The sequence below is a fragment of the Bos indicus x Bos taurus genome, chromosome 22, assembly GCF_003369695.1.
Source record: "Bos indicus x Bos taurus breed Angus x Brahman F1 hybrid chromosome 22, Bos_hybrid_MaternalHap_v2.0, whole genome shotgun sequence".
NCBI classification, from domain to species: domain Eukaryota; kingdom Metazoa; phylum Chordata; class Mammalia; order Artiodactyla; family Bovidae; genus Bos; species Bos indicus x Bos taurus.
Genome location: NC_040097.1, coordinates 16,132,591 through 16,156,131, shown reverse-complemented (window position 1 = coordinate 16,156,131; position 23,541 = coordinate 16,132,591). Strand labels below are relative to the sequence as shown.

The 23,541-nt window shown below is 41.2% G+C and overlaps 1 protein-coding gene and 1 non-coding gene across 17 annotated transcripts in view; one reads left to right on the top strand and one right to left on the bottom strand.

Moving 5' to 3' along the window:
- Nucleotides 1-23,541, top strand: part of ERC2 (ELKS/RAB6-interacting/CAST family member 2) — a 984,881-nt gene that overhangs the window by 105,804 nt on the left and 855,536 nt on the right. The window lies entirely within an intron of this gene.
- On the bottom strand, nt 21,954-22,026 carry TRNAG-UCC. The gene has a single exon. It is a non-coding gene; the product is annotated as a tRNA-Gly (tRNA).

Sequence of the window (23,541 nt, the reverse complement as noted above, 5' to 3'; positions counted from 1 at the left end):
GTCCTCTCTTTTCATCATTCTTTTGTTTTTGAGTGATTGACCACTCCAGGACAGATTACAGATCCAGACTGTCACTTGTCAGAGATTATCCAGTTGTCTCCACAATCAACTGTAGTGTTGCAGTATCTTCTTGGCCTTTTTGTTGCTGTATTCATATTGCAGTCATTTGACCATTTGACAAAAACGAGAATAATTAATAGTGCCATTTAAGTTGCTTCAGAACCAGGTACTCCAGTTGCTCAACTCCGGCTAAAAATTTTATAGGCCATCAGGGTCAACCTTGGACAGCCGAGTAACTTGTTTCTTGAAGGTAGTGTTTGCCTCTCCTACCTTTTCTTTTCGTTGATCCAAGTATAGCAAGCAGCAGTAGCAATTGCACAGACACCATGTGATCAGCCAGCAAGAAATGTGGAGCAATGCAGTTGTCTCTCACTGTTTGTGCCAATGAATTGAGACTAATCCATATTCATCTAGGTCAGAAGTGGTAGTATTAATAACTTCTGCCAGAGTTAGTCATTAATTTCTTGTAGGTATTTCTGTTTGTAAGATTCCCATCATTGGGAACATTGCTCTGATTATTTGCATAAACAGTGAGTCAGTCATTTCACCCTGAATAATCAAAAGTGACCTCATTTTGGAGCTCATGCCCAGCCTCAGTGAATTATAGAAGTAGAGTCTCTGTGCCTGGACAGGTCTTGAACTATTATTCCTGAAGTATATGAGGTATTAGTTTGAGGCAAATGTTAATAGCATCAGGTATCTTGGGTGCAAAAGGAGTAGTATCCAGGAGGTGCTCTTGGATATATAGAACAAGATGAATTTTTCACAACATGAGATCAGATCCAAAGCATCACATAATTGGCTTTCATATTTGAATCTATGAAAGTCTCCTTCAGGTGACATTTGAACCATTTTTCTAGGAAATTTGTTGAATTCAAATGTGAAATTACCCAGGATTGAATCAACAGATTGTAATAATTAGTTCTTTTTTCTGGGAGAGAGAGTCATTAGCAAAGTCACAGATTGATTTAAGGTCATTTGGCCACATAGATGAAAGTGGAAATGCCATTGACTATAATTCCCTGTAGTCTCATTTGATGAGAATGGAATTGACTAAAGGACTGCATCATGGGTATCCAGTGTTAGGTGGGGCATCCAAGAATCAATAAGATTGAGATAGCGTCTGCTGTTTGGATTAATCTAAGAATGATTGTTTTCTGACCTAACAATTGTGAAGAGGAAAGAAAAGAGAAAAGGTGCTGTTTTGGGTGGAAAAAGGCAGGAATCTATAGAAAATGAGAATGATTATAAGGAGGCAGGTGATAAAACAGGAATTGGGGCAGTGCCTTGAGTAGAAACTCTCTCCTTTCTGAGGTCATCAGCTTGTTCTAAAACCCCTGGGCATCTTTCTAAAAATTGGCTCCTTTTAGAGGGTCTCTGACAGTTTTCAATTTGAGGTCTCCCTTTTCGAGTAGTTCTTTGGAATTCTGCTTTCCTAGTTGTGAAGTGTGAACCTAGGCATTGACTCCTTGGAGTTTCACTGCTGGATTTGTCGTTGACAGTACCTCCTAATGTCTCTTCCAGCAAGGTTAAAGGGCAGTTTTTCTCGCATGTTTCTTCCAGTTGACAAATCTCAAGATCATGAAAAGGCTGTTTAGAAAGATGTTGTAAAAAGGGAGCCTTAATGTATTGGTAATAGGGCTGAGTACATTGCAGTATTTTGCCATGTATTTGTGTAGCAAGATAAAATCTAGTATTTTAAATGAAATCCCTCAGCACAAATATTCACAGAAGAATAGCTAGTGTAAACCCAAGGGAGTGGACTACATGGTCTTAGGGCTAGTGGGAGTACCTTTGGCCAAGGTGAAAAAGCCATTGTTAATGTTCTTTAATTCCTGAATAATTATTCAGGAAATTATTTTTCATTCTATTCTAAAACTCTCTTATAGTTTCTTTTCATCTTTTCTTGGCATGACTGAATTATGGTCCAATCTAATTTTATTGGAAAAGTTTTGGTTATGGCTTTTAGAAGATTTTACATTTTCAGGCCTTTCATTTTTTTTACTCTCAGGTTTATTGTGGAAAGAGAGATACTGTAGGGCCTTTTCTCGGACAGTCCAATTAGCCTTTGCTATTCAGGATTTAAATTCCAACAAACATGTGTACAGGTTGATAAAAGTCTAGTAACCCTGAGTCATATGCACACAAAAGAATTCTAAATTATTCTATGAATGGTTGCTGGTCTTGTCTGGATTTAGGAAAACCCTTAATTATAGTTATTTAGGTTCAAGGTTTAAATTCTGTGGTTTCTTGAATACCAGGCTCATGGGCAGGATGGATCTTTAGACACAGCTGGCATCTCAGAGTCTTAGGGGAGTCATTGAGAAAAGGTGAAGGCTCTGAACAAGGGGAAGAGAAGTTGACGGACATGCAAAAGAAGAAAGATGAGAAGGCTTGGGGGTGAGTAGGTACTAAACATATGGAGGCAACTGGAGGACACAGAGGAGGAGGATTTACTAGGGAAATGAGTCTAGTTTGTGGTTGCTCAAGATTGTTAAGGGCTTCCCCTGTGGCTCAGTGATAATCTGACTGCCAATGTAAAGACACAGGAGAGGTGGGTTCGATCCCTGGGTCAGGAAGATCTCCTGGAGAAAGAAATGGCAATCCACTCCAGTATTTTTGCTTTGGAAATTCCATGGACAGAGGAGCTTTTGGCTACAGTCCATGGGTCACAAAGAGTCTGTGTGACTGAACAACAACTAAGATTATTAAATTGTTCATTAGCTTTGGCCAAAGGATCTTTTAGTGAAGCGATTTTTGAATCAGAATTTTGTTTGGTGGCCTCTGCCTATCAATAAAAGGTGGTGCTTATCGAGCCTGAGAAATCTTATTCCTCCCTTTTTTCCCCTAAAGTGAAAGTGAGTGTTAGTCACTCAGTCATGTCCAACTCTTTGTGACTCCTTGGACTGTGGCCCACCAGGCTCCTCTGTCCATGGAATTTTCCAAGCAAGAATGGTGGAGTGGGTAGTCATTCCCTTCTCCAAGGGATCTTTCTGACCCAGGGATCGAATCCAGGTCTCCTGCATTGCAGGCAGATTCTTTATTGTCTCAGTCACCAGGGAAGCCCTCCGGTACCTCTCAAAAACCAATTTTGCTTAAGTCAGATATTCTCTAGATTGTCCATTAAAGGTGTTTTTAGTGAAATTAGGTGAGATAGATGCAAGAATTAGGATTTTAATGCGAGTAGATACATAAGAATCAGGAGTTTTCCCTGGCAGAGGAGATGGCTTAGATGACCTCATGAGAGCTGGCAACAGTTATTGGAAGTGATGCTTGTACACTTAACATCTTGGACCCTCAACCTGATAGTTGTCTCCTTTCAAAAGTGGTTGACAGAGTGAGAGGCAGGGTTGGTTGAGATGAAGGGGGTCAAAAGCTACCAACTTCCAATTATAAGATAATTTAAGTCCTGAAATGTAATGTACAGCATGGTGACTGTTGTTAATTATAGTATTGTGTACTTGAATATTTTAGGAGAGTAGACCTTAAGAGTTCTCATTGTAAGAAAAAATGATTCATGGGTGGTGATAGATGTTAACTAGACTTTTGTAGTGATCATTCTGCAATGTATACAAATATTGAATCATTATATTGTACGCCTGAAGCTAACATAATGTTATATGTCAATTATGTCTCAATTAAAAACAAACCCCACCCTGCAAACAAAACAAAGCAAAACAAAAACCAAACCAACAACAACAAAAACACAGACCTGACAATCTGTGCCCGCCTAGCAGGCAAACCAGAGAGAATGCTCTTTCTGGATTAAAACCAAGCTCTCAGGAGAAAAATTAGAGACGGAAGGAGAACTTTATCTGGTTTTATTGGTGACTCACAGAAAAACTTGCCCGAATGGATACTGGTGTGATGAGAACCACAGAATCACCAGTCTGTGAGCGTGGCTCAAGCAGCAGGGTTATCGGGGCCTGTCTTAAGATTGGTGCATAAATTGCCTGTGTTCTATACCTTGTGATTGTTTTTCTGATAAACACTTTTTAGATAGTATAACACAAAATAGAAAGACAGAAGAGAAAGAGGGATGAAAAGGAATGATCTGATTCCTCCAAACAAATGGAAACTGATACCAAAGCCTAGTTACTACCAAAGAGAGAATAGTCAAGTAGCCCAGTACAAAGAGAGGCATGCTCAGACCCAGTGCTGACCTACCAGCTAATACAGACTTGTCAAGCAGGGAGTAAGGAGGCACAGGGGACTTTCTTGGGTTCCATATCTGGGGGTCAGCAAACATTTTATGTAAAGAGGTCAGGTATTTTAGGCTTTGCAGGTCGGTTAGTTCATATAACTACATGAAAGCAAACATAGGTAATATGTAAATGTATAGGAGCATCAGTGTTCCAATACAGGTTTATTTATGGACACTGAAATTTCAATTTTAAAATATTTTTTATATGTCATGAAATAATTTTTCTTGGTTCTTTTCTAAACACTAAAACAATGTGAAAACTATACTAATTATAGGCCATACAAAAATGGGTGATGGGTCAGATTTGGCCCTTGGGCCATAGTTAGCCAGTCTCTGCTCAAGGAAGAATGGTTAGGAAATAGTCATACGAGTGTAACAGAGCAACAGCCGCAACTGAAAAAAAAATGGCAGCCGGTAATTGACTAAACTCTTAGGTCAGAGTACTGAATGTCAGGCATTGTTTTATGTACTTCATGTAAATTAATTAATTTACTTTCTTGATAACAATGAAGTACGTGCCATTATTATTCCCGTTGCTCAGATGAGGAAACAGACTCTGAGAGGGGCTTAGTGAGTGGTGAAATCCTGGCAGTTTCCCTCCAGAGTCCCTGGCTGCATTATGAACTCTTTTGGCCACCAAGACACAGTATCACAGCCCCATGGAAGTGAGTGGGGGCTCACTCAGTGAAGAATACAGGCAGCACTAGATGCCTGGGGTCCCGCTGACACCCCGCTGCCAGGGGTCCTGACCCCTGAGATCATGGCTGATATCTGATGTTTATCTTGTTTAAACTTTTAATGTTAAAATGACACTTATTCTTTTTCTTCTGAATGCAAAGGCAACACACACAAGCTCATTATGAAATTTTGGGAAATTATAGAGAAACTCAGAAAATAGAACCTTTTGCATCTTGTCATCCAGAGAGTATATCCTCCCTTGTCTTTCTCCCACACTGGTATTTTATGTACATTTTTACAGCTTTATTGAGATATAATTTACATACAATATAATTCACTCATTTAAAGAGTACAACTCAATGGTTTTTGGTATATTACATTATTAATTTTTAAAAATTGTGGTAAATATCCATCACATAGAATTTGCCATTTTAACCACCTTTAAGTATATAACTCAATGGCAGTAATTATAGCCACAGTGTCAGGCAACCATTACCACTATTTCCCATATCTTTTTATTACCCTAAATAGAAACTCTGTAACTATTAAGCAGCAAATACTCACTCTCCTTCTTCTTCAAGCTTCTAGTAACCTCCGATCTACTTCCTGTCCGTCTACATTTGCATGTTCTAGATATTTCATGTAAGTGGAATCATATAGTATTTGTCCTTTTGTATTTTGCTTATTCACTTACACTGTTTTCAGGTTTTCATCCATGTTGTAGCATGTATCAGATGTTCATGTTGCTTTGGAGTATATTGTGAAAGTGTTTCCGGTATGCCAGGGGCTAGACATTGAAGGTAGGCTAATTCTTTTAAACCGCACTAAGGAGTTTGGGTTTAGTTCTGCAGGCAAAGAAGGAACAGTGAAGGCTTTTTCTTTCTTTCTTTTTTTTAAATAGGAGAATGATGTGATGAAGTTTCTGTTTCAGAAAGCACACCCTGACACAGGCAGGGAAGAGGCTTGGGACAGGGCCTGTTGGGAAGCCCCAGTTGTCAGACCTGGGTAAATGTCAGCGTTGCACACGGTGTTCATAAAAGCACGTGCTCCTCGGCCCCACCTCACAAGTCCTTGTCAGCGGGCTTAGAGGAGACCAAGAAACCTGCATTTTAAACTGTGTTCCAGTTGGTTCCTATGCAGGTAGTTCTTGGACTTTGAGAAGTACTGGACTAAAGGTTAGAAGACTAATTTGTCATTTTGCCTAATTTTATTTTAAAAATTGCATTGATAGAGAAATGCTTTTCTATTTAAAGTGAAGCAAAAGTCATTGTGTAGTTTCACCTTTTTTTCAATACAAAGAATACTGACACCCTGGGACTACATTTGACAGGAATATGTGATGTTGCAGTGTCATTGCCTAAAGACTTCTGCCTTACACTGTATAAATTCTCGTTTTCATTAATTCAGTTGTGTTCATCTCGCTTGTACCAACTTGCGGAGAAGGCAATGGCACCCCACTCCAGTACTCTTGCCTGGAAAATCCCATGGACGGAGGAGCCTGGTGGGCTGCAGTCCATGGTGTTGCTCAGAGTTGGATACGACTGAGCGAATTCAGTTTCACTTTTCACTTTCATACATTGGAGAAGGAAATGGCAACCCACTCCAGTGTTCTTGCCTGGAGAATCCCAGGGACGGGGGAGCCTGGTGGGCTGCCGTCTATGGGGTCGCACAGAGTTGGACACGACTGAAGCAACTTAGCAGCAGCAGCAGCAGTACCAACTTGAGTTTTAAGCTGCTTTGAATAAGAAGCCTTCTTCACCTTTCCCTCCGATACCCTGTGATGTTTGACGCCACTTGGTGGTCCTGAGTACTTGATTAATTGATTTCAAAACAAAGGCTTAACTTCTAAGGTGGAAATATTGTATGTTTATTTTTCATTCTGTGGATGACTTGTTCGAGTTGAAATTCAGCAAATCTGTTTTCATTGTAAAATTATGGCCATTTTTGTTCATCAGGAGTTTATCCTAAAGTTTGATTAACTTAATATACTTCTCACTATAGTCTTTTCTATTATGCTCTGCTGTTACTCTACTCTTTAATATATTGCCATCCACAGATTCAATTCTTTGTTTTCCTCTGTATCATAAAAGTATCATGAAGAAATGATGTTCATTATACTGCCATGTAGAATAACCACTCTTTATTTCTGTATGTGACTGTCCTAAAGACAGATTGCAACTCTCCTGTTTATGTCTTCCAAAGGAGACCAGACCATGAAAAAACTACATCCTGTGTTGGATGTGTCTGCCAATTTCTGGGCAGATTTTCAAGACACTAGAAGACTCAGGCTCAAAACCCCAAGAAAGGCTGCGCTGTAAATAAGGAGGAGCTTCCTCCCAGCTGTTGGACAGAGCTTCCAGAGCAGGGTTCCTCTACTCCAGTAGGACAGATGTTCTCAAGGGAGGAGGATGGCATCTGTCGGGAAGAGCTCACTGTCAACCTCCTTGCAGATGCAAATAGCTAATTGTCCCTGCTGAATAGACTTGCATGTCATTGTTCCTGCATTTTCATAGGAGAAAAAAAATAATTTGAGGCACTCTGAAGGCACTCACAAAACAGGAGCAGGCTCTGAGAGTTTAACCATCACCAAAATCAGTAATTCAGAGTTGCAGAAACAGGTTGTGGCTTGTTTATCCCTGGTGTCTTTCATTCCCCAAGAGGGGTTTGCGCCTGCCCTTAGGGGAAGAGGGCTGCTTTACCTGAGGATCTGGGTTCTGGATCTTGGGAAAAGCAACATCTTGGAATGGAAATTGTGACAAGCCCTGGTTTCTCTTTCTCTATCTCCCTCCCTCACTCCCTCTCTTCCTTCCTCTCTCTCTGCCCTCCCAATGTGCTAGCAGAACCTAGATGTATTTTTCTGGTTTGGTTCTTTTTTTTCCTAATCTCTAAGGCAGGAGGTTGAACCAGATGATCTCCAAACACTTAATATCCTTCCTTGATTCCCTGGTAACTTGGTCCATACGTCTTTCTTCATGTGTTTACCCTGGTTCTGGTCAACCAGTGTCCTTCCATCTGTTTGACAGGAGATATTTTGTCTTATTTGAACTCTACTGAATCTCCAGACAGAGGATTGGCTGGGCTTTAAAGTTCTGTCTATCTCATTTGAAATATAACACTTTCCTTTTTGTAGAAGTAGTGTGTGTAATTGAAACAGATTTTTTTTTTTTTGGAGAACCTTTAATTCTCAAATGTGAGCCGTGACTTGGAGCCAGCATTGTGGGAGCAATATTGAGGATAACAAGGAAGCTCTGCTGTTATTTCAGATCTTAGTGTTTCCTGGGTTGTACCCTGAATCCCTCTTGTGTGTATGATTTATGATGCATTTCTTAGGGAAAAATACAGAAGACCATCCTAATGGGGATGGCCTCTCTCCCTTTAGCAACAGGCACCATCTCTACTGCTCTGGTTGGCTTGCTGGACCATCTGCTCTCACTGATGGTACTGGTTCACTTCTTGATGTCCTGTGAGTCTCCCATGGTCCAGTGGCCCCAGCTTCAAATCAAACTTAGTGTTTTTGTTCTTTCAATTTCTTATTTCTTTTAGTTAAATTCCTCTTGAAACATAGACAATTGAGTCTTACATTTTGAGTTCTGTTGATCTCTGTTGGAGACCTTGAGTTAATCTCCATCACTTTAATTTTTGAAATTTTCTCTCCCGCAACCCACTCCAGTACTCTTGCCAGGAAAATTCCATGGATGGAGGAGCCTTATAGGCTACAGTCCATGGGGTTGCAAAGAGTCCGACATGACTGAGTGACTTCACTTTTCTTACTGGTCTAAGTCAAATATGCTATTGTTTTGTTCTGCTTTCAATTCTGTTTCCTAAATATTAAGGATCCTGTGCTTATTTCTCTTACAGACTGTTTTTGCCTGGTTGGTTGGATTTCCTTTGAGAAGGCATCATCTATTCTTCCCTGTGTTTCATGTCAGCCTTTGATGTCCTTGCCTCTCATGACATCTCTAACCTGTGAATATGCCTTTATTTCACCCCATTGTCCTCTTTCTTCACCTTCTCTACTCTGTTCTGGGTCAGCAGCTGCTTTGCTATCTCTTTCTGCCTATAATTTGTCTACAGAATCCATTCTACATCTATAGCATGGCTGACAAGACTTTTCACTATCAACCTGTAGATTCCTCTCCAGCGTGTTTCCCTTTTCCTTTTAGCTCATTCATCTATCTCCAATCTTACAACCTCTGACATGCAAGGATCTTTTCTGTCTCGTGCTTCTGTTTGTATGATTATCATAAGCCTTGATCAGCCCATTTCCCTCTTTTCTGACTGGCAAGCTCTTATTCACTGATGCAATGGACATGAACTTGGGAAAACTTCAGAAGATGGTAAGGGACATGGAGGGCCTAATGTACTGCAGTCCATGTAGTTGCAAAGAGTTGGATACGACTGGCTGACTGAACAACACCAACAAGGTTTTTATTCATCCTTCAGTACTTAACCCTTATATTGCCTCTTCATTTCTGGACTGAATCCCTTTCTCCTTGGAGCTCCCATGACATACTGTTTTTAGCCCTGGAGATCTAGCCTTACATTGTATCATCATTACTTGCCTCTGTTCTCCTCATTAGACTATATGCTCCTAGAAGGCAAAAGCCAAGCTTAGTTTCTTTATTATAGAGGACTCAGGACCTCTCATAGAGCTTGGAGAAGTGTCAGGGGCTCTTTGGAAGAGTTTTATTACCAGAGAGGATAGGGTAATCCTGACTCACCACTTATGAACTAGATGGCCTTGGGCAGGTCACTTTATCTGTAAAAGCCTTGATTTCCTGATCTGTTCAATGGGAATAAGAACATGTACACTGCATGTTGGTTATAAAGATTAGAGACAACAGAGCAGTTCAGAGAGTATCTGGTGCAGGGCAGCTCATTGTGTTATTTGTGTGAATAATCAAGTGGTGTTGCTCTTTGATTACTTTCTCTAATATCCTTATTTTTCTAGGCTTTTCTTTTTCATTTTAATTTTTTTCCCCAATCTCATTTCTGAGCTGTATATTCTTGGCTTCAGTTAGCGTGTTCATTTGTGGGAGGTTGATGAGAAGTGGAGAAAGGAAAAGGAAATTGAAAAACTGCCTTCATTTGGACAGTAAGGATCCAATTTTAACTTGACAGTTGTTCTGTGATAGACTCCCCAGTCTGGTTAGATTCACAAGGCATGATGATAATGTGGTGGAGTTTTTAGCAAATATTCTAGAAATTGGCACACATGCACATCTTTGCAGATGCACGCACACGTGTACACATGTTGAAATAAATTTCTACCAAGTGAGTTAGCCCCTTGTCAAGTGTCATCTTAGGCCATCCACCTTCCCAGAATGTTATTGCTCAACATTTCTTTCATCTCTTCTTTCAGAGCTGCATATTCTTTAGAATGCCTCAGTGATCATAAGCCAAGGTTAATAAAACACTAATAATCATTACCTAAGGTATTGAATCCTTATAAGGAGTCAGGTGGTATATTAAATGCTTTACAATTTAATATGGATTTAATATGCATTTACGTAGATTATCTCATTTCACCCTCATAACAAATTCACGGGGCAGGTACCATCATTCCATGTTATAGATGAGGGTAGCAGAGCTTGAAGAGGCTAGAGGTTTGTCCACATCCAGAGTTACTAAGTGTCAGGAGTTGAGATGTGAACCAAGACTTTAGTTCCCATGGCCTAAGTTACCATCCTGACTGGACATCTACAACACATTTAAGGGATATAGTTACTTTTTGGAAACCAAGGTATGTCTGGCCCTAAGTAACCTAGGTGTTTGCTGTATTATGTAAGCTAGATTGAAATATAGTTTAAATCTGTTAACTATTTCATACACTTGGCTGTGGACCCAAAAAAGAAAAAATCCGGGAAGACCACCACTTTAGATAATTCCCATTTAAATGTGTCACAGTGCCTCTTTGGAGAAGGCAATGGCACCCCACTCCAGTACTCTTGCCTAAAAACCCCATGGACAGAGGAGCCTGGTGGGCTGCAGTCCATGGGGTCGCTAAGAGTCGGACAGGACTGAGCGACTTCACTTTCACTTTTCACTTTCATGCATTGGAGAAGGAAATGGCAACCCACTCCAGTGTTCTTGCCTGGAGAATCCCAGGGACGGGGGAGCCTGGTGGGCTGCCGTCTATGGGGTCGCACATAGTCGGACACGACGGAAGCGACTTAGCAGCAGCATCAGCCGTGCCTCTTTTACCTTATGCTAATTTGGAAGTTTAAAAGAATGTGTATGAAAAGTAATACAACAACCACTATGAAAATTATTCTGTTTTTTGTGTTTTATAATAAAAACCTCACATAAGAGAAGAAGGTCTGGCTGGTGTTTGGACCAGTTTTAGTAGAAATACTGTTTGATTTATCAAGAACCCGTGCCATAGATGTTTTTTGTTCTCATGTTTGAGATGAGGAACTTGAGGATTAGTAAGGTTCAAGGTTACTCCAACAGTAAACTACTTTTTCTGGCTCTAAAACCCATGCTTGCTTCACTGGATGACAAATCAGCCCAGCAAAGATTTATTCTTTTGTAATCAGGATCCGTTTCTCCCTTTTCTGTCCTCAGCCAGCATCAGGACTTGTCTTTATCCATTATTTGCAGAATTAGGGCAGAAGAAGTCTTATGGAGGAAGAAACTTTATATAGATCATGGTTTAATGTGGCAGGTTGGTGCCTGAGAGTAGAGCCAGGCACACATGGGGTGGGGACTGTAAATGAAATGGACTCTGGAAAGTGATTTCCCTGGTGCTTGCAATATTTATTTATAATTAAAAAATGACATTGTGGGACATGATATATTTGATCCCTAAGATCAGTCAGTCATTCCACTGAATGTAATGGCTCATTAAAGTTTGACAATGGAATATGAAATCAAGTGTTCTTAAATGACCGTTGATCTTCAGTTATCCTTAGGAATGTTTTCTGCCTGTTCAGAGTGTGAGAAGTGGCATTCCCTGTGAGATCTGCCTTGGAAAGCCAGGGCTGCAGTGGCCCCATGTTTCTTGTGGATATACATGGGTAGCAGAGGAGCCAGGAGACTAGGACTCGATTCAAGATGGTCACACTGAAGAGGTGTGGGTTCCAGCTTCAGTGAACCTGGGCAAATACAGGCTGTAAGGTGGAAAATGCAGCTCTGGGGTCATACTGTCTGAGTTCAAATCCTAGCTCACACACCTAACCAGCTGGGCAGCCTTGTGAAGTTCCTTTACTTCTTGAAGCACATCAGCTCAAATGGGAATAGTGATGGCCCCTGTGTGGTGGGAAGGCTTTTGTGAGGTCTTTGGGAAATAGGGACAGAGTCTGGTTTCTAACAAGCTCCTAGTGCAGTTTGCTATTACTGTGTGTCTGAGGCTATGTGCACTGGAGTGGGGAGGGTGTTGCCAAGGTGCTTGTAGCCCGTTGACTTTACACAAGGGAAGATTTCGTGTAGGCCCGTGGACCAGCTGGTTTCATATTGCTGGTGAGCTAAGCATGTTTTTTTTTCTTCTCATTTTTAAATGTGTAGCCTGTGACTGCATTCTCACTACAATGACAGAAAGAGTTAAGAGGTTACAACAAAGAATATTTGGCCTGCAAAGCTAAAATATTCACTATCTGACCATTCACAGAAGAACTTACTGAGCCCTGATTTAGTGCCCAAGACAGACATCGGCTCCACTGTTTACTAGCTGTGTCATCTGAGGCAAGTTACTTTTTCTCTTTTAGCCTCAGTTTTCTCTTCAGTAAAGTGAGGGAAGTGATATATACCCAGCATAGGAAAATTAAATGAAGTCAGTTACATATAAAGAGTTGAGCATGGTACCTGGAACATCATAAGAGCTCCATAAACTGCTGCCCTGATATTCCATATTCAGAGAATAGTGTGAGGTCATGTTGGCTAGAGTTGGTCAGGGCTGGCTTCTCTGAGGAGGTAGAACTTATTCAGGCCACTAAATCAAGTGGAGAAAGTTTAGAATCTGAGTGAGAAGATACAGGAAAGGAAGGAAAAGTCAGAAAAAAGGTCTCATGTGTGAGTAAATGCTCAGCTAATGTAGGTGAATGAATGACAGGGTGTAGGCATATGCCAACTAGATGCCTACTTAGACTCCAAACCAGATCTTAGCCAAGGACTCAATCCACTCACATGAGTTCACTGACCCCTGTCAGTGAGGCTAATGCTCAGATGGACTTCACCCAGGCCACTTTATTGCAGGCCTTGGTACATAAATTCATTACTGTTTTCTGATGCTGTTTGACATGTGCTTAGGCATGTGCCTAGGAAAAATATATTCGAGAAGTTAGATCTGTTGTTTCAAAGAATAACCTTCAGAGAATTCCAAATGTGATGATTAGTGATTTTGAAGTCTCCCTCTGCTTTGAATCTCTCCTGCCCCCATTAAAAATAATCTGTCATTGATTGTACAGAGTGGCCATTGTCTTTCACAACCAGCTTGGGTTTGATTCTTTAAGAGGTGGGAAACAGCAGGAGCTAATGGCCTTGGTTTTTCAGCCCTGCTGATTGTGCTGGGTTTCAAGGCTGTCTGAGTCACTGGGCTTCTGTCTATGGCCTCACTAATTGGGTGTAATCAAGATGCTCCTGAGGAATTTCGGAGACCGGTGTGGCCCTGTCCAGTCTGATTCATCAGCTCCCCTGTGGTAAGTATAGTGCTGGAGCAGATGGAACAATTTTGGAGTCTTCTCAGCAGTGTGAGTGTGGTCCCAAAGGTTTTAACTTATTTTGGGGTTCAATGGACTTGTTTTTTGTTTATCTGAGAGCGAAAGAGAATCTGAACTGTACCCTGAGATTGGCTCACAGACACGTGGAAATACACAGCACGGTGGTTTCCTACTTGGTAGAAAATTAATTGAAATAGTCATTTGACGTATGGTCTAGAGTACAAGTTTAGATCTCTTTATGTTGAAAATAGAATAATGGTTTCTTCACCTTCTTAAAATTATAATGTATTTTCTACTTAGTAGATACACAATTCTTACTTGTGTTAACAAAAAGAAGTATTCTTTTCATCATTCAGTGAATACATCTGACTTGCTTTAGAGCACTGTTCTCTTCCTTCACAATGATTTGTGATTAAAAAATAAAAAGAATCATTTTTGGAAGCTGGTTCATTTGCATGTCTTTGCCTTTCATATGTTAAAGGGGTGAATAATTGCTTGAGGACATAAACACATTCTAGTTCTTGACATTTGATGATGCTTCTGGATCTATTTGTCTATTGGTCTCTATCTTGAATATTGTTTCCTTTATCTGACTTTTCTAAACCAGGGAATTGTTTGCTAATTCAGATACACAGGTGCCAGAGGCTGCTCTGGGTAAAGCTGTGTTAATTCCAGAAGTAAATTAGCCTTTAGTAAATTCAAACTAGAAGCTTTTACTTTGGAGGAAATGAGTTAATCATTGAATAAATCACTCTTGTAGAAATAAAGCCTATTCTATCTTGGAAATAAATTTCAATTCCTGTCTCTTGTACACTCATCATTCAGGTGTATGTACACCTAATTCAGGTGTAGAGTGGGAAAAGTAGGGTGATGAGGAACTCAGATAGTTGCTGCTCTGATAGCATAGGTGTATCTTGTAGTTAGGACAAATACATATAAAACAAAGGAATTTTGTATTGAAATACAATAGGGTTTCTCAAGTTGGATAATTTCTTGTTATAGGGTCTGCCCAGTGCTTTACAAGAAGTTTAGCGGCATCCCTAAACATCTAGTTTTACTAGATGCCAATAGCATACCCTCCCTAGTCATGACAATCAAAATTGTCTTCAGACATTGCTACTTGTCTGCAGGAGGGCAAAACCACTGCTGGTTGAGAACCACTGATTCAGAGTATAATGCTAGTAGCAAAGGAATACGGTAGAAGCTCCTGGTGCCCAGCTGAGGAGCTGTGTGGGGAGGGCTGTGAGGCTCTGCAAATGGTTGCTAATCTTCATTGTTGAGGGAATGACCTTTTGCACATGTATGTACTATGTTTTGTAAATATTTATAGATTCTATTTTTGGAAAAAACTATAAATATATTTATTGAACTCGAAGTAGCTTTGGGTTATTTTTTATTTTATCATTCAGAAGATCCTAAAAGTACACGTGGTTATATTTAAGTGCCTGATCTGGTTTTGAGTGTGGTGTCTGGAGTCAGAATACTCAGCACTCACCACTTAATTGGGCTTCCCTGGTGGCTCAGACGGTAAAGAATCTGCCTACAATGTGCAAGACCCAGGTTCAGTGCCTGGGTCAGGAAGATCTCCTGGAGAAGGAAATGACAACCCACTCTAGTATTCTTGCCTGGACAATTCCATGAACAGAGGAACTTGGCAGGCTACAGTCCATGGGGTTGCATGGACTGAGCGACTAACAGACCACTTAATTAGCTGTATGACTTTGGTTAAGTGTCTTGTCCTTTCTTTGTCTCCATGTTCCCATCTATAAAATAGAAATACTATTTGCACTTCACTTAATATATCATTTTGAGGATTAAATGAGATATTGCCTATGTGGTTTCCAGTATAGTGAGTGATGCAAACAGCTGACTCATTGGAAAAGTCCATGATGCTAGGAAAGATGGAGGGCAGAAGGAGAAGAGGGCGCAAGAGGATGAGATGGCTGGATGGCATCACTGATGCAATGGACGTGAACTTGGGCAAACTTTGAGAGATGGTGAGGGACAGAGAGGTCTGGCGTGCTACAGTCCATGAGGTCACAAAGAGTCGGACATGACTGGGGGACTGCACAGCAACACATAGGGAGTGCTAAATTGTGATCATAAATACATAATCTATTTATAAATAAATATAAATAAAATATAAATACATTTAATAAATGGCATCTATTATTATTTCTTTATAGAGTATGCAATTTTTGGCCCTGAAATTTTGGAAACTATTAGTTTACATTTTAAATGCTATCAGATGAGAATGGAGTGGGGCAGGGGGACAGAGAGGAGAGCCTCCTTGGAAAGATTTCATAGAAGAGATTGAATTGAGAGAGATGGATGGGTTGTGAATCTATATTTGTATATCACTCAATATCTATTTCCTTAGGCCTTGAGGGTGTAGGAGACAAGAAAGAAGGCCCAAGGGTTTCCACCTTTTGGAGACCAAATGAAAATGACCATGGTGGACAGACTCTAAGGTGGCCTCCATGACTCTTGCCTCCTAGATTCATGCCCTAATGTGATCCTCTACCTTTAAATGAAGAGGAAAGGGGGAGGACCTGTGCTTTACTCTAGCCAGTAAAGTACAGCAAAGGTGATGGTATGCATGTGATTATGTCACATAAGATGGTGATGCTTGTGTTTCAAGGAGACACTCCTTGCTAGATTTAAAGAAGAAAGTTGTCATATTGTCCATGCCTATGGACAGGGCTTTGTGATTAGGAGCCTAGGGTGGATATCAATCAACAATGAACTGAATGCTCCCAACAGTCACATCAGCTAGGAAATGGAGTCTTCCCCAGTTGAGCTTCAGAGAAGAACCCAGCCCTGGCTGACACATTGATTGCAGCCTTGCAGAGGAACCAACTTAAATACACTTGGACCCCTGACCCACAGAAACTGTGAGACAAATATGTTTCTTGAAGCTACTAAATGTGTATGATATTGTTATGTAGCAATAGATAACTCAGTGAGTATGATATAGAGGCCACAGATGACTAGAAGCTCTCACCAGACAAAGACACTTTAAATTCAGTATGTCCAAGTCAGAACTTGTCATCTTCCCCCCAGTTTTATCCCATGTTCCTTTCTTAGGGAATGTTGCCAATATCCCAGCCTCACCCTAACCGAATCACACACTTTGAGGTCACCCATGACTCTTCCTAACCCCTGTCCAAATTGGTCCCCAATTCCTACTGATTATCTCCCCCAAGTGTCTCTTGACTCCGTTCCCTCCTTTTCATTCCCCAATCTCAACCGTGTTTTAGGTTTCCATATTTCCAGCCTGGACAACAGTAGTAGTCTCTTGACTTATCTCCTCTTCTTCAATCTAAACCTCTGTCCAGTCTTATCTACAATTTTCTCAAGGTTTTTATTTTTTAACGCCAGTCTGGACATGTAATTCCCCTAATAATGAATATTGAATGGCTTTTCGTTTTCTTCGGGATAAAATGGAAAGATCTCTCCATGGCCTGTGAAGTCCTATCCCTGACAACCTCTCCAACGCTTCACTTCTTTCCTTGGCTATCCCTCCCTTCAGGAATCACATGTCACTTTTGAGCAACCTTCCTCGACTGTTGCTCCCCTAGGCGGAGTTCCTAGAATTCCTTGGATATACTCTACTAAGGGTAGAATCAATTAACTTGTTTCTTGCCTGAAATTTTCCAGCAGATTGTGAGGTTTTTAAAGGCAGGGACTATGTCTGACTCCCCACAGTATCTTCAGCTGCTGTTGGTGAGTCAGGCTGGTAGTCAGGATGTGGTGAAGTTTGTTGCATGCATGCATGGGTACATGAATGAATGAATGAATGAATATGCCAGAGCTCTGACTGTGCACTAGTTCTCAGGTACTTTGGCACCTCTTCTAACAAACGTCCCCAAAATAGTTCTGCTTTTCTGAGTGTGAACCTCCTTCCTCTTCACATCTGTCACTTTAAGTGTGATTCTGCAAAATTTGGAAGAGAACACATAATGAGCTGCCTAATTTTCTGGATTGTTAGTTTTATTTTCTTTCTGTCTCTCTCTGTTTCTGAATCTCTCTTTCTTTTCTTTTAAGTGATGATGCATTGCATCATTATCCTGGGTAAACTTTTTAGGAATTTGGTCCATAAATGAAATTTTGTTGCAAAGAGAGCTGTTTCCTTTGCTTATCTTACTGCAAGTTATGTTATTTCAAATATTAAAGGAAAGAAAAAGAAATAATACAAAATGTCTGTTATTTTACATCCTCTAGTTCTGCTTTATCTTCCTTCCCAGTATTCCATCAGTTGTTTTGACAAGGGCAGTTGTTTGGCCTGTCAGAATAGCTCCTGGTTTTATCTATCTCTGGGGATGTTTTTTCTCTCCCCTTTTAGACCAAATGCTTTAAATAATAGTGTTTTCCTCGGCTGTACAATGAGAAAAACAGTACCTACATTATAGAATTGTACTATGGAAAGACACATGTACTCATTAATTAGAGGCAGAGAGTGTAGACCTGGGCCAGGTGCTGTGCTAGAGTAACATGGTCCCTCCTAGAGCAGTGGTAGATGCAGAGTCAGGGGCATGGTGGGTACCTCGCACACTAAATAGTATCATCATTTTTCTTTTCTCTCTTCCTCTCTCCTTTTCCTCCCCAGGACAGGCTTTGGAACCAGGCAGACCTGGAATTTGATTCTAGGTATGCCCTTTCCTCACCAAGTAACCTTGGCTTTAACTCTCCACGCCTATAACTTTATCTATAAAATGGACATAATACCCAGGTCACAGGGTAGTTGAAAGGGTTGGATAAAATAAAGCAGGTGAAGCGCTAGGCTTGGAGCCTAAAACAAACCTCAGGTGCGACTCTAACTAGCTGTGAGAATCATGTTATTTTGCCCCTCTAGGCTGTTTCATTGGAGAAGGCAATGGCACCCCACTCCAGTACTCTTGCCTGGAAAATCCCATGGACGGAGGGGCCTGGTGGGCTGCAGTCCATGGGGTCGCTAGGAGTTGGACACGACTGAGCAACTTCACTTTATTTTTTCACTTTCATGCATTGGAGAAGGAAATGGCAACCCACTCCAGTGTTCTTGCCTGGAGAATCCCAGGGACAGGGGAGCCTGGTGGGCTGCCGTCCATGGGGTCGCACAGAGTCGGACACGACTGAAGCGACTTAGCAACAGCAGGCTGTTTCATGTTGGTTCTTTTCCTGTTGATCTGAGCATGTTGCCTGTTTCTGCCTTCTCTTTTACCTGTCTCCAGTCTCTTCTGGCCTTTCAACCAGTAACACTGTCTTTTTAAGGCCCACTTTGAGTGATGGGCTCACTCACTCCTCTTCATTTCTTTGACACGTCTCCCTTTGTCTTCAACATTGAGTACCTTCACCATGTGCCCTGGCATTTCACTATATATATATATATATATATATATATATACACACATATATATACATATAGCCCTTTTTTGTCCCCAAGTGCCTTTGATTTGTCTCCATGTAGAAATTTCCAAATAGAAATTTCATCAGTAAACTTTGAAAATCAAACAGGCTATTTAGAATTTTGTGTCAAAAAAGTAAGTGGACTGAAGAAACAGGAGATCTCCAAGGAGTCTTTAGGACATGGCCTTTTTGCCAACCACATGAACTCTGGAGGCATCTTAGGGCTCTTCTCTGGATCTAGGAGAGTAAGGTTTTAGATTTTAGGTAGGCTTGTTCTTATGGTAGTTGACAGTAAACACTTATGGAGGTAGAAAAAACAAGTTGGCTGCAGGAAATTGTAATGGTTTCCTTCTGTAGGTATAACTCACAGGGACATGTTGGAATAAAGAATAAGGAATTAACTCCTTCTTACCCCCTGCCCTCCCCCGCCTCCCCCCCAGCCCAGCCACTATCAGCATTACTGATGTTGCTTGGTCCCCCAGCAGGTGGATTTCACTTTGGTCTGTGCTATTAGACTTTATAGGCAGCAGGCATCATACTGCTTTGGAGTTTGCTCTGAGGATGGTAAAGTGTGGTTGGGAAATGCAGCTAAGCTTTTAAAAGGGCATGATTTTTTAGTTCACATCTGATAATTATAGAGCCATCGTGTCTTTCTCTTGCAGACTGGGTAATTGTACATGGGGGGTTTGAGAGGTAAGTGGGTGTGTGCCCTTATGTATACCCGAGTGGACGGCTTATTCAAATGATGCCTTCTTCATTTCAGAGCCTTAGGTGTTGTTGAGATGAGCAGACGGTAATTTACCACCGGATCAAGCCCTAATTTCATTGTCACCATTTTGGCATGTGTATACCAGGCCTACTCTATTTGTGTCATGTAGAACTCTAGAACAAGCTGTTCTGTAAATATTACTTAAAAAATAATGTAGCACTACCACCTTCTAAAATAAACTTCGAAAGTGTTGTTTTAGAGAGCTGTTTTATTCTGTTAATTTCTTTAAGTTGAATCCCAGATTTTCTGAGGGTTTAAGTTACCAGAAGATACTACTTGTTATCTTTGTTGCTTGCTTTCTTTCATTTTGGTGATAACTCTGAAAGTAACAGGGAAAAGAATCCTATTTTTGGTTTGCTGTAATAACTCAGAGCTCTGTATATAACTATTAAAAATAGTTTTAATCATCAAATGTTTGACAAAAATGGAATATACCTAATGCATCTGGGGCTAGCATAGTGCAGTGGTAGCAAACAGGGCATGTAGGCAGGATTAGGCAAGTTTCATTTAATCTGCACAGAATGGTAAAGAGCCAGCATTAAAAAAATTCAGAGCTTTCTCATAAAAAGTCTTGAAAGGTATATACTTTGTAGTTCCCACTGACCCCACAGCTTCCAGTTGTCCCTGACTTTGAGGCTGAATGTAGTTTCAAAACTGCACATACACAGTGATGAGGTTGGAGTCCTGGAGTTCTTATGTGTGGCCACCGAGAATCCTTTGTCCCTCCTTCCCATGGTGGGCACTTCAGTTTGTACCTCTGACACGAGGAAAGGAGCCCGAGTGCCTCAGTTCTGTCACTTTCTGAGACTCGTTCTTTTTGGCAGACTGGTTCTTGGGATTTTGTGATGGGCAATTTGGAGGAAAGGAATTGGGGAGGAAGACAAAAGAGACCAGAGGAGAAGCTAAGGGTGGAAAGAATTTCAGGGTGAGAGGAGACTCTCGAGGAGTCAGGAATGGGAGCAGCTGTAGTATTTGAGAGCAGCAGATGGGATTATAAGGAAAGTTCAGAATTGTGTGTCTACTTCATAGTGCTTAAGAAACAAAATTGAAGATTAGAGTTATTTTGAAATTGCTGAACTGTGTTTGTATCAGGGTTGAGTCAGGAGACAGAAACTACACTAAATATTTTAACAGAGAGAATTTAATACAAAAAAATATCAACCAGATATTGAAGAACTGAAAAGACAAGAAGAAGACACTGAGGCATCTTGGAGTAGCAACTGCAGGAGGTATTTGCCATTCTTGGGGTTGGGATCATTAAAATTTGGAAGCTTGGTGGAGGGGTCCTGTGGGACCAAACTCCCATCTTCAAGATAAGGGCCGGTGCTGAGGCCTCTGAGCTAAGAAGAAGGAAGCTGAGGGCCTGGTACCCAGACCTCTGAGAGATGGTACTGCCTTGTTGGTGTTATGGAGTCTATGAGCTCAGGTGAGGGGTGGAGGGCTGGGACCTGGACCTGAGGAGGAGGCAGTGTAGAACGGTGGTCCATGAGGAACACAATGGTTCCAGAAAGACTGCTAACTAGATTCAGTCAGCAGCCACCACAGAAAGGAAGTGCAGCTTCTGGAGTTACGAACAGGGCTAGGCCAGCCACAGGAACAGGAAGCCAATAGGTAATAGACAGGAAGGAACAACTCACACCTCCCTCTTCCAGCATGTAGGTTCCATCTAGTGCACTCTATGGGCATAGCCTAAGAGACAGCAGCTAACAAAGTGGAAGCATAGCTCACAAAGCCCCAGCCCTGCTGCTAAGTCGCTTCAGTCGTGTCCGACTCTGTGTGACCCCATAGACGGCAGCCCACCAGGCTCCCCCGTCCCTGGGATTCTCCAGGCGAGAACACTGGAGTGGGTTGCCATTTCCTTCTCCAATGCAGGAAAGTGAAAAGTCAAAGTGAAGTCGCTCAGTCGTATCTGACTCTTAGCCCTAGCATCACAGAAATGGTATGGAAAGACGGGTTTGGAGGTGAGAGGTAGCAGCTTAAAAACGGGCTCAGTTTTTAAGTATAGAACTTTGAGACTGGACTGTGGAGGGCTTTAGAAGTGCTGCACAAAAATCCATGGTTCCAGCTTTATAAATGTAATTTAAGAGAGTTTGTTCTTGTAGTCTCCAGATTTGCATCTTGTACAATACTTACTAATTTCCAAATTAGTGATTTTTTTTTTGGGGGGGGACATGCCATGAGGCATGTGAGATCCTAGTTCCCTGACCAGTGATTGAACCTGTGACCCCTGTAGTGGAAGTGCAAAGTCCTAACCACTGGACCATCAAGGAAGTCCCTAATTACGTATTTACTCATAATATACTTCTATGTAGTATTGTTATTAATTAAGTTTGTCCTGTAGTGAAGAAGTTTGCAAACTGTAGCTTGTGGGCCAAATGTGGCTAGCTGGCTGTTTTTATAAGTCAGATTTTATTGGAATACAGCCATGCCCATTTGGTTAGCAAAAAAATGTGCAGACTTCTTCTCTACTATAAATTTCTATTATAAATCTGTAGTATAAATTTTAGTTCTGATTTAAAATAGAAGTCCGTGACACATAGGGCTTCCCAGGTGGTGCTAGTGTAAAGACCCTGCCTGCCAGTGCAGGAGACGTAAGAGGCACAGGTTTGATCCCTGGGTCTGGAAGAGCCCCTCACGGAGGGCATGGTAACTCACTCCAGTATTCATGCTGGAGAATCCCATGGACAGAGGAGCCTGGTGGGCTCTGGTCCATAGGGTCACGAAGAGTTGGGCACAACTAAAGCAACTTAGCACGCATGACACACAAGTTTAGAAAAATAACTGACACTACAAAAACCAGACACACAGGATAGATTTTTATGTTAAAAAAAAATGAAGGCATTGTGCAAGTGTGAGTGAGTGCCACCAAAATTTACCTTGGCTTTCTGAGAGAATGGACAAACATGCGTGATTTTTTGGACCTGCTGATAAAATTGAGATATTGCCATCTTTCTTGAACAGATAATTGCTGCTTGAACAGAGTCTATCCAAATAAGACATTCCACTAGAGGCATCTTCTGAAAGAATGTTGAGTTTGAAGTCAGACCCCTGGAGACCTGGTGCCACGGTATTCATGCTGCTCAGTAACTGTGGGTGAACCAGTTAACCTTGGAAATTCATTTTCACATAGATGCCCTGAGAATTAGAATTTTCACATTTATTCTTGTAGCTCCTTGGTCAGTGTCTCCCACCCTGATACTTTTCCTGAGCCCCAGCCTGCATATAGGATGGCCTTCTAGACAGCATACTTGTCTCCCTGGTGCTTCAGACCCAACGTGTCCCTGATGGACATGACTGATGACCACAGATATCTAGTGCTCCTCTATTACTGGACTATTTTGGGCCACATCAGGACATTTGAAACTTCTCTTCCCTTTTGAAGTTAGGCACAGTCATATGTCTACTTCCAACAGATAGATTGTGACTGGAAGTGATGTGTCCTGTTTCTGGGCCTAAGTACTTAATTGTCAGGGTATGAATCTTTAGCATACTTTTTTCCTGCTCTTGCATCAAGCAGTATTCCAGATGGCAGGGTATCCATCAGTCTGTGCCCCAGAAGGAGGTCTGTTGAAGCACAATAGACATGTAGCATAAATGAGAATTTTGTCCTTATTATTTCAATCACTGATATTTGGGGGTTGTCAGTTTCTATAGTTTATTTTAATCTGGCCCAATCATTACAGTGTTCAGCCGAAGCTTATCTTCCTTTTCCTGTCTGCTGCTTCTGTTCCTGACGTCACAGGATGGCACAACTCTAAATTTACTTGCCAGAAACCTGGAAATCA